This window comes from Gracilinanus agilis, chromosome 4 (assembly GCF_016433145.1).
Source record: "Gracilinanus agilis isolate LMUSP501 chromosome 4, AgileGrace, whole genome shotgun sequence".
Lineage (NCBI taxonomy): Eukaryota > Metazoa > Chordata > Mammalia > Didelphimorphia > Didelphidae > Gracilinanus > Gracilinanus agilis.
In genome coordinates this window covers 42,620,569-42,638,623 of record NC_058133.1, presented here as the reverse complement: position 1 = coordinate 42,638,623, position 18,055 = coordinate 42,620,569, and positions in this window count along the sequence as shown.

Genomic DNA, 18,055 nt, shown 5'->3' with positions numbered 1-18,055 from the left:
GAGAGAAGAAGAAGAAGAGAAGAACAGAGAGAGAAAGAGGGTGGGGAGAGGGAGAGAAGGAGAGAGAAAGAGGGGTAGAGGGAGAAAAGGAGAGAAAGAGGGTGGGGAGAGGGAAAGAGAAAGGGAGGGGGAGAGAGAAGAATGGAGAGAGAGGGAGAAAGAAGTAAAAAGAAAGAAAGAAGGGGGGGAGAGGGAGAGAGAACGAACATGTAAAAGCTAAGCAAGGTATTAAATTTTACCATCAACAAATATGAGACTAATTTTTTAAAATCTCTTTTTCTGGGAACATGTTGCACGTCCGGCTAAAGGAGATCCGAATTGCTTCCTCCAGATGCTACTGCCTCTGTAATGAAATATTTTATGTCTTATCCGAACAGTAATGGTGACTGAATGAAGTATGTGTGGACCCCAGGACACCTTTAAAGTATGGTGGCAGGATGATTTTCCCCTCTTGTTACCATTCAGTGCCAAAGAGCATATAAATAGTTAAAGAAGGCCCTTGCCTTAAAGTTAATTTAGCTGTTCCTGTTATGATCCCAGACCTTTGTTCTTTGGAAAATAAACAGTGGGCAGCAGTCAATGTTTAAGCCTACAAATTTGATTGTGCTCTTACCCCAGCCAGTTGGAGGAAGGGGGAAGGGGAGAGGGCCTTTGCTGAATTTACTGGAATTTTTTTTTTTCATCTCCATGCACTGTCCACCTGTTTTCTTCTCTGCTTGAGGCCCCACCACCCTTGTCTTCTTTATGGGCCTGTTTTGCCTTCATTACTGCTCGGCACAGATGTGGTAACTTGAAACAAGCTCATTTAAAAGGCTTATAGTTGTCTTTCTTCATAAAGTCACTGGAAAAGGAAATGTGGCATTAAAATGGAGAATGTGGGGCCTTTCCACTTAAATAACATAGTGAAAACCAGCAAAAATAAAAGGAAGACACAGTTCTCTTTCCTAGGTGTCTACACCTAATATATGCAAGGCAGTTTGCTCTATGCTGAAGGAGATACAGATGGAAATAGTTCCTGCCCTCAAGGCACTTACAGTCTAGGAGAGGGAAGAAATAACAATAATAATGACAAATAAAGAAATAACTAGTACAAATAGCATGAGAGAGGAAGGTAATAGTAATTAATTGATGGAATCCTTATCCTGCAGCATGGGGTTAAGCAGATACATTAATTTTAAAATGAGTTGGAAGTGAGACTAGGTAAAAAAAAATAGATTTTTATTATAGAATTTAGAGCTGGAAGGCACCTTAGAGACTATTAATTCAATCCTTCCATTTTTTCACTTAATGAAATGTGGCCCAGATCGGGAAGTGACCTTCATCTAATTAAGAATTTTAGGTTTATTTGAATATTAATGCCTGCTGAACAATGCACGTGTAGAGTCCAGAACACAATTAAAATAGTAATAATGATCAAGGCAAGATGTTTTTTACTGTTTTTACAGGAAGAAACTTACCACCCAAACTGTTACCTTTCATAGCCAAATAAATTAAATGCAACACAGGTCACTTACTACCTTGTTATTTAAGGAAGCAGCAGTCTCAAGCCCTGGAGCTCTGCTTCCCAGGCCAGTGCTTCAGCATGCCCCAGCCTCAAGTGGGAATAAGGCTTTTTGTTTGTTTTAATATGAACTTCCTCCCTTTGTTTGTGATTCTGGCCAAATCTAGAGCTTGATGACAACAGCCATCATAAACCTCCAGCTAATCCCAGACCTGGGGGTGAGGGGGAAGGGACACAGGGGATTTCCACCACCAATCCTCAGATGTCTGGGTCTCCAATCTTTTTATCAGATTTAATAAACTTCCTAAAATATGGACTTGGTACTCCCAGTGTGTTCTGATCAGCACAGACGAACAACTCTTCATATTTTCAGAACACCAAATCTCCATTAATGCAGCTTAAAAGCAACATTGCTTGGTTGTCATTTTGCTCTTATGTTGTGTTGTTGGTTCAGGTTGAGTTTGTTTAATAAATGATTGTTGATCGATCCATCATATTCCACTAAAACCCCTGGGTCTTCTTTACATACCTCTCCCAATTGGCATTTTTTGTCATCGATTTTTTTTAACCCAAATAAACATCGATCCCACTTCATTTCGTTTTTGTTATACTCAGCTCATGATTCTAACCTGTTGAGATCTTGGTGGATACTCATCCACACCTAATATTGTCAGCAACCCTCCCAGCTTCTTATTTGAAGATCTGATAAATACGTCGGGTGTGCCTTCACGAAAGCCCTGTTGGAAATGTTGAATAGGGTCAAGAATAGATCCCTGAGACAGTGTACTCCAGTGGAAAAGGTGCTGGATTTGGAGTCAGAGGACTCTACGCTGAATACCACCTCTGTCTCCTACTAGCTTTGTGACACTGGATACCCCTCCCAGCCCCAGGTCTTTAGGTGCAGTACTTTCTTTCAAGTGCACATCAATCCATTCAATGATAGGCTCTCAAAGTTAGAGGGCACTCAACAAACCAATGAGTAAAACCTGGCACATGAGCAAGATCTCCTTCAACATCCCTATCAAGTGGTCATCTGGCCAAAGACCTGTGTGGGAGGAACCCACAACTCCCCAAGCAGCCCATTCAACTTTTGCAGATTTCTTAGTTGTTAGAAGTTTTTTCTTAAATTTTCTTAAATCAAATATAAATGTAGATTTGATTTCCACACACACACATATATATCCTTAAATGAAATCTATATGTCTCTGAACCTCTCTCTTTGCCTGGTTTTGTCTTTTGGGGCCACATCCTCTAATCCTGTTTTCACTGGAAAGTCCTACCCTATGACAGTATGAATATAATGGGAAAATGTTGGATTTGGAGCCGGGAGAGACTTTGGTCTAAATCCAGCCACTAGCATTTGCTAGTTGTGTGACCGTGGACAAATCACTTAAGCATTCAGCCTCAGTTTCCTCATCTATAAAATAGGGATAAGATTTCTAACCCATAGTTCACAGAACTATTACGTATATCAAATATTAAAGTATGTGAAGTACTTTAAAAGCTAGGAGGGGCTGTATATCAGCTATTATCATTACCATTAAAACAAGTGTTAGGCAGAGGAAAAACAACTGCTTGAACACATGGGCTGATGGGGATATGATCGGGGATGAAGACACTAAACGATAACTCTAGTCCAACTATCAATAATATGAAAGTAGGTCTTAATCAATGATCCATGTAAAACCCAGTGGAATTGTGCATCAGCTAAGGGGGGTTAGGGGGCTTTGGGGAGAGGGGAAAGAACATGAAATATGTAACTATGGGAAAATATTCAAAATAAAAATATACTTAAAAATAAATAAAATAAATGAAGCAAGTGTTAGGTCAACTCCTATCTTAAGACTTTGCCAGTTTATTCAACAGATCTATATATTAAATAATCTCAAAGCTCATCATCATGCTTAAAGCATATCCTCAAGATACACTCCAACTGTTGTCTAATCAGGATAGAGCAAAATAAAAGCTGCCTCCCTCATCTAAATACTACCTCTTTTTGAAGTTTGAAATGCTATTAACTTTCTGAACTGCCATATCAAACTATTGACTCATATTGAGTTTATACTCTTTTGCTAAAACCCCACGATCTTTTTTGGATGAAATACTATTTAGCTATTCATCTCCCATCTTATGAAATTGGACTTTTGAATCCCTCAAAAGAGTTTACATTTATTTCTTCTATTCCCATTCCAGTATAGCCCAGTGTTCTAACCTGTCCAGATTTTTTTTTTGGAGTTCGACTGATATCTAGTGTGCTAGTCATCCCTCGCAGGACTGGGCCATCTGCAAATATGATAAGCATTCCTTTTAAGTCATTAATAAAACTCTTAAAATAGGGCCAAGCACAAATGCTTCGGGCACTTCTGGAGACCTGTTCAGTTGTAAACAGCAAACCGTTAGTTGCTACTCTTTTTGTCTAGAGTTCTTAATCAATGTCTCATCAAGTTTTCAACAGGAATAGCACGAGAGATCATTTCAACTACCCTGCTGAAATTTAAGTAAACTGGATTTAGTATATCTCCCCAATCTACCAGTCCAGTAATCATTTCAAAAAAGAAAAAGAGGTTAGCCTGGCATGACTCTTCTAGCTCTGTAGTCATTTCCTTAATAATATAATCTAAGCCGGAAGTTGGCAAACTATGGCTCCATTGCCTTGTTTTGTACAACCCCAGAGCTAAGGATGATTACTTCTTAGCAGCAGACCATTCAAAAACAAGCAATGGGCAGTGAACTGGATTGGTTTGCAAGCCTCAGGTAGCTAACCCCTGGTCTAGAATGTTGCCAGCGATCTAATCCAATCCAACAGGTATGTATCAAGCACTTGGGTATAAAATTCTTTGCTAAGTGCTGGGGATACAATTAAGAAACAATAAATAACAACAACAATCTCAACCCTTAAGGAACCCTCAGTAGTCATTAGCTTATAGTTTATACGTCCCACCCTCCTATTTTTTGACAATTAGAACTTTTATCCTCCAATATCGTAGGACAGGTCATAAAGGAGAGCTGTTCTCCCAAATCCCTAATAGAACTTCAGCACTTCTATTTGCTAATTCTTTTTGTACTCTAGGAAAGTGGTCTCCAAAGTGGGAATCCTAGCTGGCAGAAGGAGCATGGCCTCACTAGAGATGAGAAGCAACCAGCTGGATGGCAAAAAGGTGGATTGCATTCCATTCTCCCCAAGAACACAACCTTGCCTGCCCTTCATATGTTATCTGCTAGCCCTCCTGTGCAATTGCCTCTGTGTAAGCTCCCAACTTCCTGCCTGCATCAGAGTAGCTAAAAAAAATTCCATCTTCTCTCCCTTCCGCATTATGCTCATCCTCTGACCTCAAGATCATACCATGGCTGGGCAGGCATCCCTCTAAGGGCAGGCTCTATTTTCCAAACCTTAGTTTGGTTAGTATGAGCCCTAACCCTCCTATCTTTTCATTTTGGGTGGGATGGAATACAATAAGGAGGCCTGGATGGGTAAAAAAATCTATACCACAAATGTCATACTCTCTCCCTTTATTTCCAACCCTGCTCCTTTTCTGAACTTCCTTATTTCTGTTGAGGGCACCACCACCCTTCCAATCAACCAGGTTTGCAATCTATATTACTATTCTGCTCAACTCTTTGCTTTCCCTCGCCTCATGTATCCATCCCGTCATCAGCTGGCAAATCGTGTCATTTCTATCCTCACCCCACATCTCATATCCTTTCCCTTTTTCCACTGATATAGCCACCACCTTTGTCTACACTTTCATCTCCTCTGCCTGAACTATTTCAAAGGTCTCCTAAGTGGTTTCCCTGCCTCAAATGTCTCCCCACTTCACATACCTGGCAAATTGATCTTCATAACAATATAGGACTGGCTATGTCACCCATAACCCTGGACCGATAAACGCCAGGAGCCGCCTATTGAGTCCAGGATCAAGTACAAAACTCCTGTCTTTGGCATTTAAATGTCTTCATGATCTGGCCCCAGTGAAGCTTCCAGCCTGATTACACATCACTCCCTTTATTGAGTAATGAGAGACAACATGAAGAAATGGATAGAGAGACAGTCTGGAATTTAGGAAGACATGAATTCGGGTCCTGCCTATGACTCATGTTGGCTGGATCACCCATTTAATCTCCCACGGCTCCCTAAACTGCAGCTCAGACATAAAGGGAATTTCCTCACCTGGAAGTCCCCCATGCTAATGGAGTCATAATTGCAATTCCTATCCCTTTCTCTCCTTTCATAAGAAGGTTCAACCATACTGACCTTCTTATTATTCCTTAGACATACAAAAACTATTAAACTATCCAGACTTGAATGGAAAAGTAAAGCATGATACCATCCATTAAGCAAAACTTCATGAAGAAAGAAGAATAAATTACTTTTTAAAACATTGTTGAAATAAGAGGTAATTAATTCACTTTCACTCCATATTTTTATGTTGTATATGATGACTATCCCCAGAGAAACAGGACTGCTGCAGGAAAATGGACCTTGTTGACTGTTGGGACCTATTGTTGGATTGGTGTATTGTGTTGTATCTTCAAACAAAAAATACTTTTAAAAAGTTCACCTACTTGTCTAGCTACACTGATTAAGTTACCTGAATAACCGATTACTCATAGATAATTATTATTTCCAAGCCTTACCCTAACGCCCAAGACATACACAGAGATTTCTAAAAAATAATGATTATTCATTCACGTTGCCCTCATAAAAAGCACATAGAATTTTTATTGTTAATACATATATTAAAATTAAAAACAGTTATTCCATCTTTATCTCATCCTTTTCACCTGAGTTTCATGTGTGTTTTGAAACACGTAATACATGGGATACATACATGAATAGTAGTTTGTAGAGTTAGTGTATATACAGGTAGTATACACATATACATGCGTGTGTATGTATGTATGTATTCATACACACATGTTAATATATTTATTTACATGTGTGTGTCGGAAGATATTTTTGCTTGTAGGAGTGAGGACGTGATCAAATTAGTTTGGAGACCATTCCTCCTGGACATAGTTGTTTGGGCCAGGTGATAGGAACTCCTCAAGAGCTCAGAGTGGCTGGATCTTTATTAAGAGTGTATGGAAGAGTGGGGAGGGAGGGAAAGGAAGGGAGGGATGGAGACAATTTGGATATTATCATTTCAGAAAATGTATATTGAAAATTGTTATTACATGTAATTAGGAAAATAAAATAAAATATCTTGGAATAAAGAATGTGCAGAGTGTGTGGTGGGTACAAAAAGACTAGAAAGGGAGGAAGAGGCCAGATTGGGAAGGGCTGTAACTTGACCTTGGAGGGAAATATTAACCTCTAATGAGGTTAGGAATCAGTGGATTCTTCTTCCCTGGGGGTCTTCAAGTGGAAACTCTATAACCAATTATTAGGTATGTTATAGAAGGAACAATATGAGGAACGGTCGGATTAAATGGGCCCCGAGGACTCTCCCAACCCTGAGGTCCTATGATTCCTTGAAATGGCACACAAAGCAGGTATGTAGGGATTCATAATCCCATTCTTGAGAACCACCAATGCAGAGCATCGTTGCCAGTACAAAGATAGGAGTATTTCCCCTCAAAGGACATCATGATGGAGCAGGTGCTTGGGCGTCCTAGTTCCAACTCTGCTACCATCTCACTGACCTTGACCCAGTCATTTAATTAGTCTCTGATTCTCACCTTCCTGTTCTGTAAAATAAAGGAGTTAAATGACATGATCGCTAAGGTTCCTTCTAGCTTTCCCAGTCGATGTATCTATGAATATCTTCATTGACAAAGTGGAAATAATAATAATGATTTTTCCCAGGAGAGAAAAAAAAAACAAATGGAGATGATAATAACATTCCTTTGAGGGAGAGAGGCATGATAACATAGTGGAGAGATCTGGCTATGGTACCAGGAAGACCTGAGTTAGAATGCAGCCTCAGGTACAGACTTGAGGATGGCCATTCCCTGACCAGCATGTTTGGAGGAGAATTGTATGGAATGAAGGATTCATAAAATAACCTTATTTAAAAAGCTCGGCAGCAGGATCTAATTGAGACAAAAAGTTTTCGCGCCATTGGAATGAGGGAGGATTCCTAAACACTGGGAACAATTTACCAAGAAACAGGCTTCTTCTTATTCTCAATAAGGAAGACTAAAAAAAGTGTTAGGTTCTTATCAAAAGCAAATGGATTGATAGGCTTGACATATTGAAATCTTATTGAACCAGGAGAGCACTTTGGGCTCCAGACAGCTTTTATGAGCAGGAACTACCCTTTTTACGGGTGAAATAGGCCCAAGGGAAGGGACTTGTCTAAGAGGGTTTGGTAGATTTCCTGTCTGAAAGTTATGGAAAGGAGAAAGCATCTCTTTGCTCTTCTGTCCTCCATCAAGTAGCTTTGTGACATTCTACTCCTCTGAAACTTAGCATCACCTATAAAATGAGGGGTTTGGACATGGCATTGCCAATATGAAATGGCAAGAAGAACTAGAACAAACTTCCCACTCGACCCCCAACTCCTCCAAACAGACCTAGGGAATGCACCAGATCTGATCAGACAATTCAAGGAAAAAAACAAAACAATAAATCATCTTTCCAATTCAGATCTGCATAGGGAGACAGACAAAGAGGTTTGGAGACAATATGAGGATGAGTCTGGCTAAACACGCACATCAGGGAGCATCCCAGTGGAAGAAAAGGCAAGAAGAGGTCCCAAATCCAATGCAGTAAGTATATGTAGATTACCTAAAGAGTTGCCAACTGGCATCTCTGTCACTCACTACCCAGTTCTAAGTCACAGACCCAGGAAAGACTAAGGAGGGGACCTGAACTCAGGGGTGACATTCCAGGGTGAATAGTCATTACTCTATGCTATTTACTGCCCAAGGACTAACTTTACAAGTAAATAGCAACTATTGGCTCTAACCCCAGGAATAGACTACAGTCTTGGCTGTAGCTTCTAGCCCAATGTGAAGTTGCCCAGATGAATAACTAGGGTAAATCCTAGACCAGTGATGGTAAACCTTTTAGAGATGATGTGCCAGGCCCAACCCCCTATACTCCCAGACAGCATATCCTATCCTAGAGACTAGGTGTTGTGCCCTTCCCCCATTCTACATGCTGGGTACACTCCACCTCCCCTTTATCCCACACATGAGAGAAAGCACTCCCATTGGGTTACTGGATGGAGGAGGGGGAGGTAAAATGAGGAATATCTTCAGCTAGTGTAGAGAGGGGGATGGGAATGACCTGAGCATTCCCCTCCCCTCCAGCTCTGCCATCTGTGAGCTGCCCACCTTACCCTCTATGTGCTCCCATTGGGCCGCTGGGTAGAGGGGCAGATGATGTGAAAAAATGTCATCAGGCATGGTGGAGAAGGGGAAGGGAGCAGCTTTACTCAAGTCCCTTTCTAGTAATGAATTTGGTGGGGGGCAGAGAGCCCACAGAAAGTGCCCTGCGTGCCATCTTTGGCACCCATGCCAAATAAGGTTCGCCATTACTGTCCTAGACCAAAGATAAGTCTACAATTCTGTTGCTCTGAACCAACAGACCTTTCCAGGTGGCAGATAGTGGTGAAGTCCAACAGCAGTCTACTGAAATCCTAAACAGAGCAAGCCAGCAGGCATATTGTTCAGATCCAAATTCAAGTCAGGATCTTGAGTAACTCAAATCAGGAAGGTATGATACTTTGCCCTGAGTCATACCATTTTGGGGAACACTGAAAGCTTTCAGGTCCCCAGGCTAAGATATCTTTGAAATCCTGGAATGACACAACACTAAATATGCCAAGAAAGCAGCATCAGGACCAGTTTAGACCTTCCTTCCAGAAGTGTAGAGATCTAGGTCTTAATATCACACCCCAAATCAGGAAAAAGGTGGGAAAATGAGCAAACAAGAAAAGGATCCCACTATAAAAAACTGTTATAGTGACAGGGAAGCTTAAGGCACAAACCCCAAAGAACAGAATGACTCTAAAACATCTATAAGCTGAGCCTCAAATGAAACACAGCTTGGTTACAAATTCCTGAAAGAGTAATTCACCCTGAAAAACTGAATATAAATCTATGGTGAAAATGGATTTTTAAAGAAATAGAGGATTTCTGAGAATTTCTGATGAAAAGACTATTGCTACAGAGAAACTTTGAAGTTCCTGCACAGGAGAATTGGGAAACATAAATAGGTAAATATGAATGAATGATAATAAAATACTAAACAAAGATTAGCTGCTTACACTCAAAATAGAGAGATGATACATGTGTCCCTTCTGAATCCTATCATCATCAGAGGTCATACAGGGAATTTAATTAGGCAGAGAACCTACAAATAGTTTTATAAGTCTTGATAATATTAAAAGAAGACTAGAAAGAGATGGGGAAAAAGAATATGCTAAAGGGAGGAGGGGAAGAGAGGAAGATTAAGACAAATTATTTTACATATTTGGGGTGTATAAATAGGAGTTTTTACAAACAAGAAGGAAGGAGGAAAGGCTGACACTTGAATTTTACTCTTATCTTAACTGGTCAAAGGAAGGAAGAATACATACACACACTTTTGGATGTAAAAATACACTTCACTCAACAGGGAAATAAGAGGGAAAGCAGAGAAGTGAGAAGGGGAAATTAGAAGGAAGGTAAATTAATGGAGGAGTTAGTTCTAAGCAAAATGACCTCTAAGGAAGTACAAAAATATTTATAGAAGGAGTAGCAAAGAATTGGAAACTGAGAAGTGCCCATCAATTGGAGAATGATTTAACTAGTTATGGTATGTAATAACAACAATACTGATAGTTAACATTTATATAGCAGTTACTATATGCCAGGCACTATGCTTAAACGCTTTACAGCTATTTTTTCCTTTTTTCTTCACAACAATCCTGAGAGGTAAGTGCTATTATTATCCCCATTTTACAGAGGAGGAAACTGAGGTGAACAGGATAAATGACTTGCCCAGTCACACAGCTCATGTATGGATTTGAATGTGATGGGATATTATTGTGCTTTAAGAAATGACGAAGGATGATAATACATGAATAACCCAGATCAAATTGCTTGCCAACTCTGGGAAAGGAAAAGGAAGAGAAGGAATAAAACAATTTGGATCATATAACTTTAGAAAACTTATGTGGAAATTTGTTATTACATGTAATTGGTAAAATAAAATATCTTTATAAAGGTAATTTTTAAATAATTTTAAAAAGAAATGATGAAGGAGATGATTTCAGAAAAACCTGAGAAGGTATATGAACTGATGCAAAATGAAGTGAATAGAACCAAGAAAATGCTTTATGCAATAGAACAATATTGTAAAGCCAAACAACTTTGAAAGACTTTAAAGAACTCTGATCAAACATGGTTTATGGGGATATGATTGGGACTGTAGACTCTAAACAATCACTCTATTGCAAATATTAATAATATTGAAATAGGTCTTGACCAATGACACATGTAAAACCCAGTGGAATTGCTCGTTGCCTATGGGAGTGGGGTGAGAGGAGGGGAGGGAAAGAACATGATTCATGTAACCATGGAAAAATATTCTAAATTCATGAGACAAATACATTTTTAAAAAAAGAACCCTGATCAAAGCAATGACCAACCATGATTCCAGAGGTTTCATGATGAAACAGGCTACCTACTTCCTGAGAGAGAGGTAAAGATCTCAGTGTGCAGAATAAGGCACACATTTTAAAGACATGGCCAACGTGGAGATTTGTTTTGCTTCACTATACATGTAGGTAACAGAGATTTTGTTTGTCTTATTTTCTCAATTGGGGAAGAGTAGAAGTGAAGGGAAAAAACCTGATAAATGCTCCCTGAAAAAAATAAAATTTAATTTCAAAAATGGGAAGACTGGAGCAGATTATTTCTAATTTCCTTTTTAACTTTGATTTATGCAACTGTGACACCTTCCCCCTTTCATACATGGATCCCCTATAAGAGGTACCCTAGTTTCAAGGGATGTCATCCATTTCAAACCATAGCTCATGGCTCTCCATTGCTGGGTTTATTTTTTTAGATTAGCCCATGAATACCATGAGTTCTAAACGAAGCATGAAAAATGGGATTGGATTAATTCCTCCCTTATACCCGGGGCCTGCTCCTATCCAAAGACATGTACCATCAATGGAAATATCAGCCCTGTGTAGTGTACATGTAGCCATGTACATGCAGCCAGGTATACTTGGTGAGAGAGACACACACATATAAAGGACACATGTGGCCGGGGCACCCACATAGAGGAGTGATTCATGCCTTGAGCTACCAGTGCCTTCTGGTGAGGTCAGTTGCTGCTCCTTTTAGATGTGGTATGTACTCATAAAGAATTTTAGGGCTTTTTAACATCACTCGTTTGCCTAATGTGGAGCCCACTGCATGTCCTGCCACATGGATGGGAGTAACCTCTTTGATTGCCCGCCTGTCTGTCTCTTTAGAAGTATCGAGCCTGAATAGTTCTCTCTTTTCAAGGCTCAGGCCATCAATCAAAGAAGTTACAGAGTGGAGTTTTTACACAAAAATATTTCATTCTGGAGGTATAATCACAAATATACAAACTTACTCCTCAGTATACAAGGGGCATAATCTGCTCTCCCACTCTGGTCCATCTCAAGCTTAAGATTATTAGAAGAGAATTAGATCTATAGTTTAGCTGGATTCCCCTAGACCCAGGTTTAAGTCCAAAACTTCCCTGGGGCTGAGCGGTGCCTTAACTTCTCAGATTCCATGGCAGCTTAGGCTGGCACACTGTACCCAACCATCTGGAGACCTAATTCCAAGACTGCCGTGGTTGTAACCCCCGGTCTGATGGGGATCACTTCTGACACCTGACAGTAAAGACAAACACCACAAAGTGTAGACATTAGATCCATTTTTTAGAACTGGGGTAAAAGAGGCAGAATGGGGAAAGAGAGTCCCACCATTCTCAACCGTTCAGTCCATGGCACCCATGCTGGGCACAACACATAGTTGAAAAGAGTAGCCCACCAAAAGGTGACTATCAAAAAAGACCTCGACAGCCAATCAATGAGGCGCCCTCTACCCATGTTCTAGGAACTACAGTTATCCAAGTAGGCATAAGCAAAATCCACGTTCCAAATACAATTGATAAATATCGACATTCTTTTAACCCTTCCTACTACCATTTGGATTTTAAAATATGGGTCTAAAAATCTGGAATAGGTAAGAAATTTTCTAAAGAATTCCATCAATTTCCTGATCCTGCCAGTCTTTTGAGATCTTTGAACTTCCTTCTCCCAACATTTTAAGCATCAGTTTTACAAAGGCTCTTTTTGGAGCTCACTCCAGAGAAAGGCTCTATTCCTGTGTTTTAGGTCCAAATTAACATCAAAAAGCCTGACTTATTTTTTTATGAGGAGACTGTGATCAGCCTTGTTAGAAGTCTGTGGCCATCATCAATCGTGATCCTTTGGGCTTTTCCAGCACACTTCATCTGTATAAACTTTTCCACCCACCCTACTTTCTTTCCAAATGATATAATTATGGTTATTTTGTGGGTGAAAGCTTATACCACTGCATGATGCACTGTGTGGGTTGGCTGAGGGAGCTCAGTATTACAGAGCTGGGGTTCTCAGAGTCTTCCTGCTGACCACCGATAAACTATTCCATTTGAGCAAGTCAATCAGGGTCTGGCATGGATGCCCACAGAAATGACTCTCTGCCATTTTTTTTCTTGGATGATTTTGTGATAAAAATGGATCTTGAAATAAACCAGTTACCGCAGTGGCCTCTATTTCTTACCAACTGCTTCAGACCAAAAATTCAAGTCAAGGCTAGAAATGTTTAGAATCATTAGCACAGCAAATAGCTGTGCAAAGTCATTACCCAAACGGACCAATATTCCAACTCTTGGTTCCTTTCTGAGTGGTGAATGTCTCTTTTTAAAAAAGATTTGAGCTAACTTAAAATCTTTCAGATTTTGTTCTATTTATTGACTTTCGGGGTTTCCTGTATTAATTTTCCTTTTTAAAAGTAATGTGTCCCAGGGCACACATTATCATCAAGACTCAAATGGAAATCCTGTGTTTCCAAATAATCCTGTGTTCTTTCCTCCATACTACGAAGCTTCTCCTGGGAGTACATATTAATAAGGGAAGGGAATCATCATTCATAAAATACCTACTGTGTGCCAGGTACTGTGTTAAATATTTTCCAAATGTCATTTTATTTTGATCCTTAAAACAAGACTGTGTAGTAGGTGCTAAAATTCTCCCCATTTTATAGTTGAGGAAACTGAGGCAAAAAGAAGTTAAAAGACCTGCTCAGGTTCACATAGCTAGTAAGTGTCTGAGTTTGGATTTGAATTCAGTTCTTCCTGACTCCAGACCCACTGTACCACTTGGTTGTCTGTAATATTAATATTAATACCCCAAAATCAATGTTAAGTGACTATGTTGTTCAAAAACCTCAGTGCTTGGTAAAGGTTAGAGAGGCAAAGCTATCTAAGACCTAGCCATGCCAATATGATACAGGTGGAAAATACTGATTATAGAATCCAGTGAGCTGGTTTCATATCTTGCTTCTGACAATTGCTATTTGTATAATCTTGGGCAATAATTCAGTTGTTCTATTGTTTTTCAATTGTGTCTCACTTTCTTTGACCACATTTGGGTTTCTTTGGGTTTTTGTTTTTGTTTTTGTTTTTGTTTTTGTTTTTGCAGAGATTCTTGGGTCCTTTTCCCATTTCCTTCTCCAGCTCATTTTACAGATGAGGAAACTGAGGCAAGCAAGTGCCTTAAGAGACTTTTCCAGGATCACAAAACTAGTAAGTGTCTGAGGGCAGATTTGAATTCAGAAAGTTGAGTCTTCCTGTTTCCAGGCCTGGCACGCTATCTACTGCACTATCTAGCTGCCCCAAATGTAGCATGATAAATGATGGAACCTTGGGGATAGATGACCAATCATCAGCCATGTTATGAAGGGGGCTTCTTTTGAGTCATGGATTGGATTGGATGACTTAAAAGTTCTCCTCTAATTCCAAGTTTATCTGATTCTTTTAGTTTTGTTTAATTTTTCCTTCTGAGGTGTGTAAGAGAGGTACAGAATATAAGGCCAGAGGAAGGAAGCATTATTTCTGAGGGCTTTCTAAGCCTCCATTTGAACTGATTCTGCAAGAGGAGAATGACTCCATCCTGGAGAGATGGAATGCCCTCCTTTGGTCCCATGTGCCAGCAATAGAGGCAAAGACACAAGTGCAATCCAATACAGGATGTTTACAGACACTCAGTGGAATTCATGTGAGAGGAGGCAAGAAAGGTAGGTGGGAGGCCACTTCTGGAGAGCTTTTAATCGAAAACAAAGACTTGAGGATTCCATCCTCCAAGCAATAGTGGATCACTCAAAAATGGGAATGGTACCACCGAGCAAATTGTGTCTTCCTTAAACCCCATCCTGGTGGCGCCCCCATCACACAGAAAATGAAAAAGAAGGCAGATATTGCAACAGCCTTAGAGAGATTTTTGTTCAAAGCTCCCAGGGCATTGTATTTTTTTTTAACATCCTGTGAAAACTGATCTATTACCACTTGCCATGTCTGGGTTTCTGATGTCATCAGAGAGATCCATTTGAAGGAGGTATGATCCTCTCTTGAAATAGTAGGCTGTAAATAAATGACATTTTATTCAGCTGAGAGTAACCAGAGACCCATTTTTGCCTTTTAAAAATAATTTAAAATGCACCAGAGGATTAGTAATTAGGTCTCTTGGCATTGTTTGGTTATCTGATGAGACTATCTTGCCCAGGAACAGTGAAAATACAGGAAGTGGAGACATCCATTCATACATGTTTTTGCCTGTTTTTATAGATGTCTCTGAACATTAAAGCTTCCCTCCCCACCCCCTGACCCACTCTGGGTTGTGTGGGAACCCTTCAAATAAAAATCTTGGAGAAAAAAAATCCAGGAATGAGATTTCTTTTAAAAGCAGGACAGTTGGTGTATTGCCTTCCATCTCTTCCCTGCTAATGGCTCCCTGCTCGATAATTTAAACACTGATCCAAATCCAGATGGAATTAGATGCCCAGTCCTGTTGGGGTCCTGCAGTCAGACAGTCTGTGGTACTTGATGCATATCTTCTGAGTGGACGAGATGAGATTAGATTGCTCTCTGTGGGAATGAGCACACTATTCATTTTGTCAGAAAGTCATACTTGAGGGCTGAGTGGTGCCAAGAGCAAAGTAGAAGCAGAGACCTTTTCCCCCTTATCAGGGCCAATGGTTGGTTCCGCATTAAGCATTGTAGAGCTCGATAATAAAATGATTTAAATAATAAAGTGGATTAGAAGCAAGGAAGGAAGGCCAGGCCACCCAGGCTTGAAATATCAATGTCTTAGGTTGGAGAGGTTTTATAATCAGGCTTTGTTTTTTGCCACAGGAAAGAGATGCTTCCATCCCTGGCACAGGACTTGGTGAGTCTTTGAGCCCTGAGCTTTTCTCTCTGGGTTTTTCCCTGAAAAGGAAACGAGGCCATGAATGCATCTCAAATAGGAAATATGAGCTAGCCTGTTTTTTACCGAGTGATGTTTGTCTAGCTAGCCTTTTAGGACCTCTCTAAAGTCAAGAAGAGATGGAGAAGTTGGTGGGAGTTGAGAGGAGAGAAGATTCTCAATAATCCTTCAAGGGGGACAATGTGGTACGGAGGAAAAATCTATTGGACTTAGCATGAAGAGACTCTGGTTTCAAATCCTGTCTGTCATTTGTACTTGTGTGACTTAAGCAAGTCATCGAATGTCTCTGACACTCGGTCTTCTCACCTGTAAAGTGATGCAGCTATGCTCAATGACTTCTAAGGTTTTGAGTTCTAGAGGGCATTTCTTCTTTTATTCTAAACCACTTTATTATTTAAATCATATTATTGATTAATCTCGTGACTAGATGAGAATTTGTGTTTTTGGTACATGAAAAACCCAAAGGCTATCTCCATCTTCAGTTTAGTTTCACTGGTGCACTGTGCTTCTGGTTGGTAAATCTTTGTCCTAAATTTCCCAGTCACTGTGCTCTGCTCTTTGCCATCTTGTAGTCCTTCTGCTCTTTTTTATATTGAGACAACTTTTAGGAAGAAAAACTATCCATACAGGCAGGGACCTAACCTTATAAGGAAATGGAACACTTGATAAATTCCTAATCAGAACATTCTTTGTATGAGAAAATGGAAAACTAGTAAAAAGGTGAGGATTTAGATGAGACCAGATTGGAATTTAAGCAAAAGATGGAGAACAGATAATATTAAAGCTTTTTTCAGCACATGGAATGCAACGCATGGCTCAGCCCTCTGACTCTTGGTCCCCTTCCACACCTCTGGCAGAGCTAGAAGAGAGAAAGAGACCAGAGCCATACATAGCTCTTAGAACCTCTAGCACAGCTGGTGCCACTACTTATTAACTACATCCATAAAATCAAAGAAATATTGCAATGGTGGCCAAAAGAGTAGTTTATAGCCTTCATCAAACTCTCTCCTTCCCTCCCCACTCCATCCCCCAAAGGAACATGTTTCAGTCCTGGACCTTCCTGTGAATAGGCTCTGTGCCACTGTCTGCTTCATTTACATTTTATCCTGATAGATTTGATGGCAAGAATATTCCTTCCTCCCCTTTTGGAGTATAGATAGAACAGGGGTGAATGGGATATTCTAGGACAGTGATGGGGAACCTTTTAGAGATGGAGTGCCAGGCCCCACCCCCACCTCACCCCCCTAGACCAAGTGCCCTGCCAATGTTCCCTCACCACATTCTGTGCCCCTCTCCCCACTGAGTGCCCAGCAAACTGCTTCCCCCTCTTACTCTACCCAGGGGAGGTAGGAAGCACTCCCATTGGACTGATGGGCAGGGAAATAGGTGACATAGTCATGCTTGGGGAGAGGGAAAGGAGAAGGACATAAACACTGTTCCCCTCTGGTTATATGAGCTATGATTCCTTCAAACATAGGGGGGGAAAGTAAAAAGGCCCCAGCTTACAGGAAAACCCTTTATTTATAGGAAAATATAATTTTCAGGTTAAATGACATCATCTTGACACATTCACCCCATCACAGTCCAGCCTTCCTGAAGAGGGTATCCTCCAAATTAACCTTTATAGCATATGGTCCAGGGTAGAAGTCAGGTTTTAATCTGGATACAGGGCTCACTATTGTGTTTTCCAGAGCTTCTAGCCTACCTATACTCTCTCAGGCAGGCACCCCTTTGAATGTAAATTGAACAGACTGGTTTAGTAAGAGGGGAGGGGACTAAGAATACAAATTAAAGCAACCCAAATTTGCTTGTGAAAGAAACTGGGGAAAGGAGCTGAAGAGGCTATTAGCCTAACCTCAGGTTCATAAAACTTATTCCTTAATCACTATACTACGGTTTTGAACATTTTTAAAATACAAACTCAAAAGACACATCCCCAAATCCCAAAAATACTTTGTATAGTAAGGACACTATTGCTTCTGATAGTAAAGACATAAGTTGTTTCTGTCTCACTCAGGCCAAAGGCAATTAAGAAGCCATTGTATTCTTAATGGGGTGGGATACTGTCTTGAAGAGACTTGCTTACTAACTCTTACAGGGGAAAGGAGGAAAG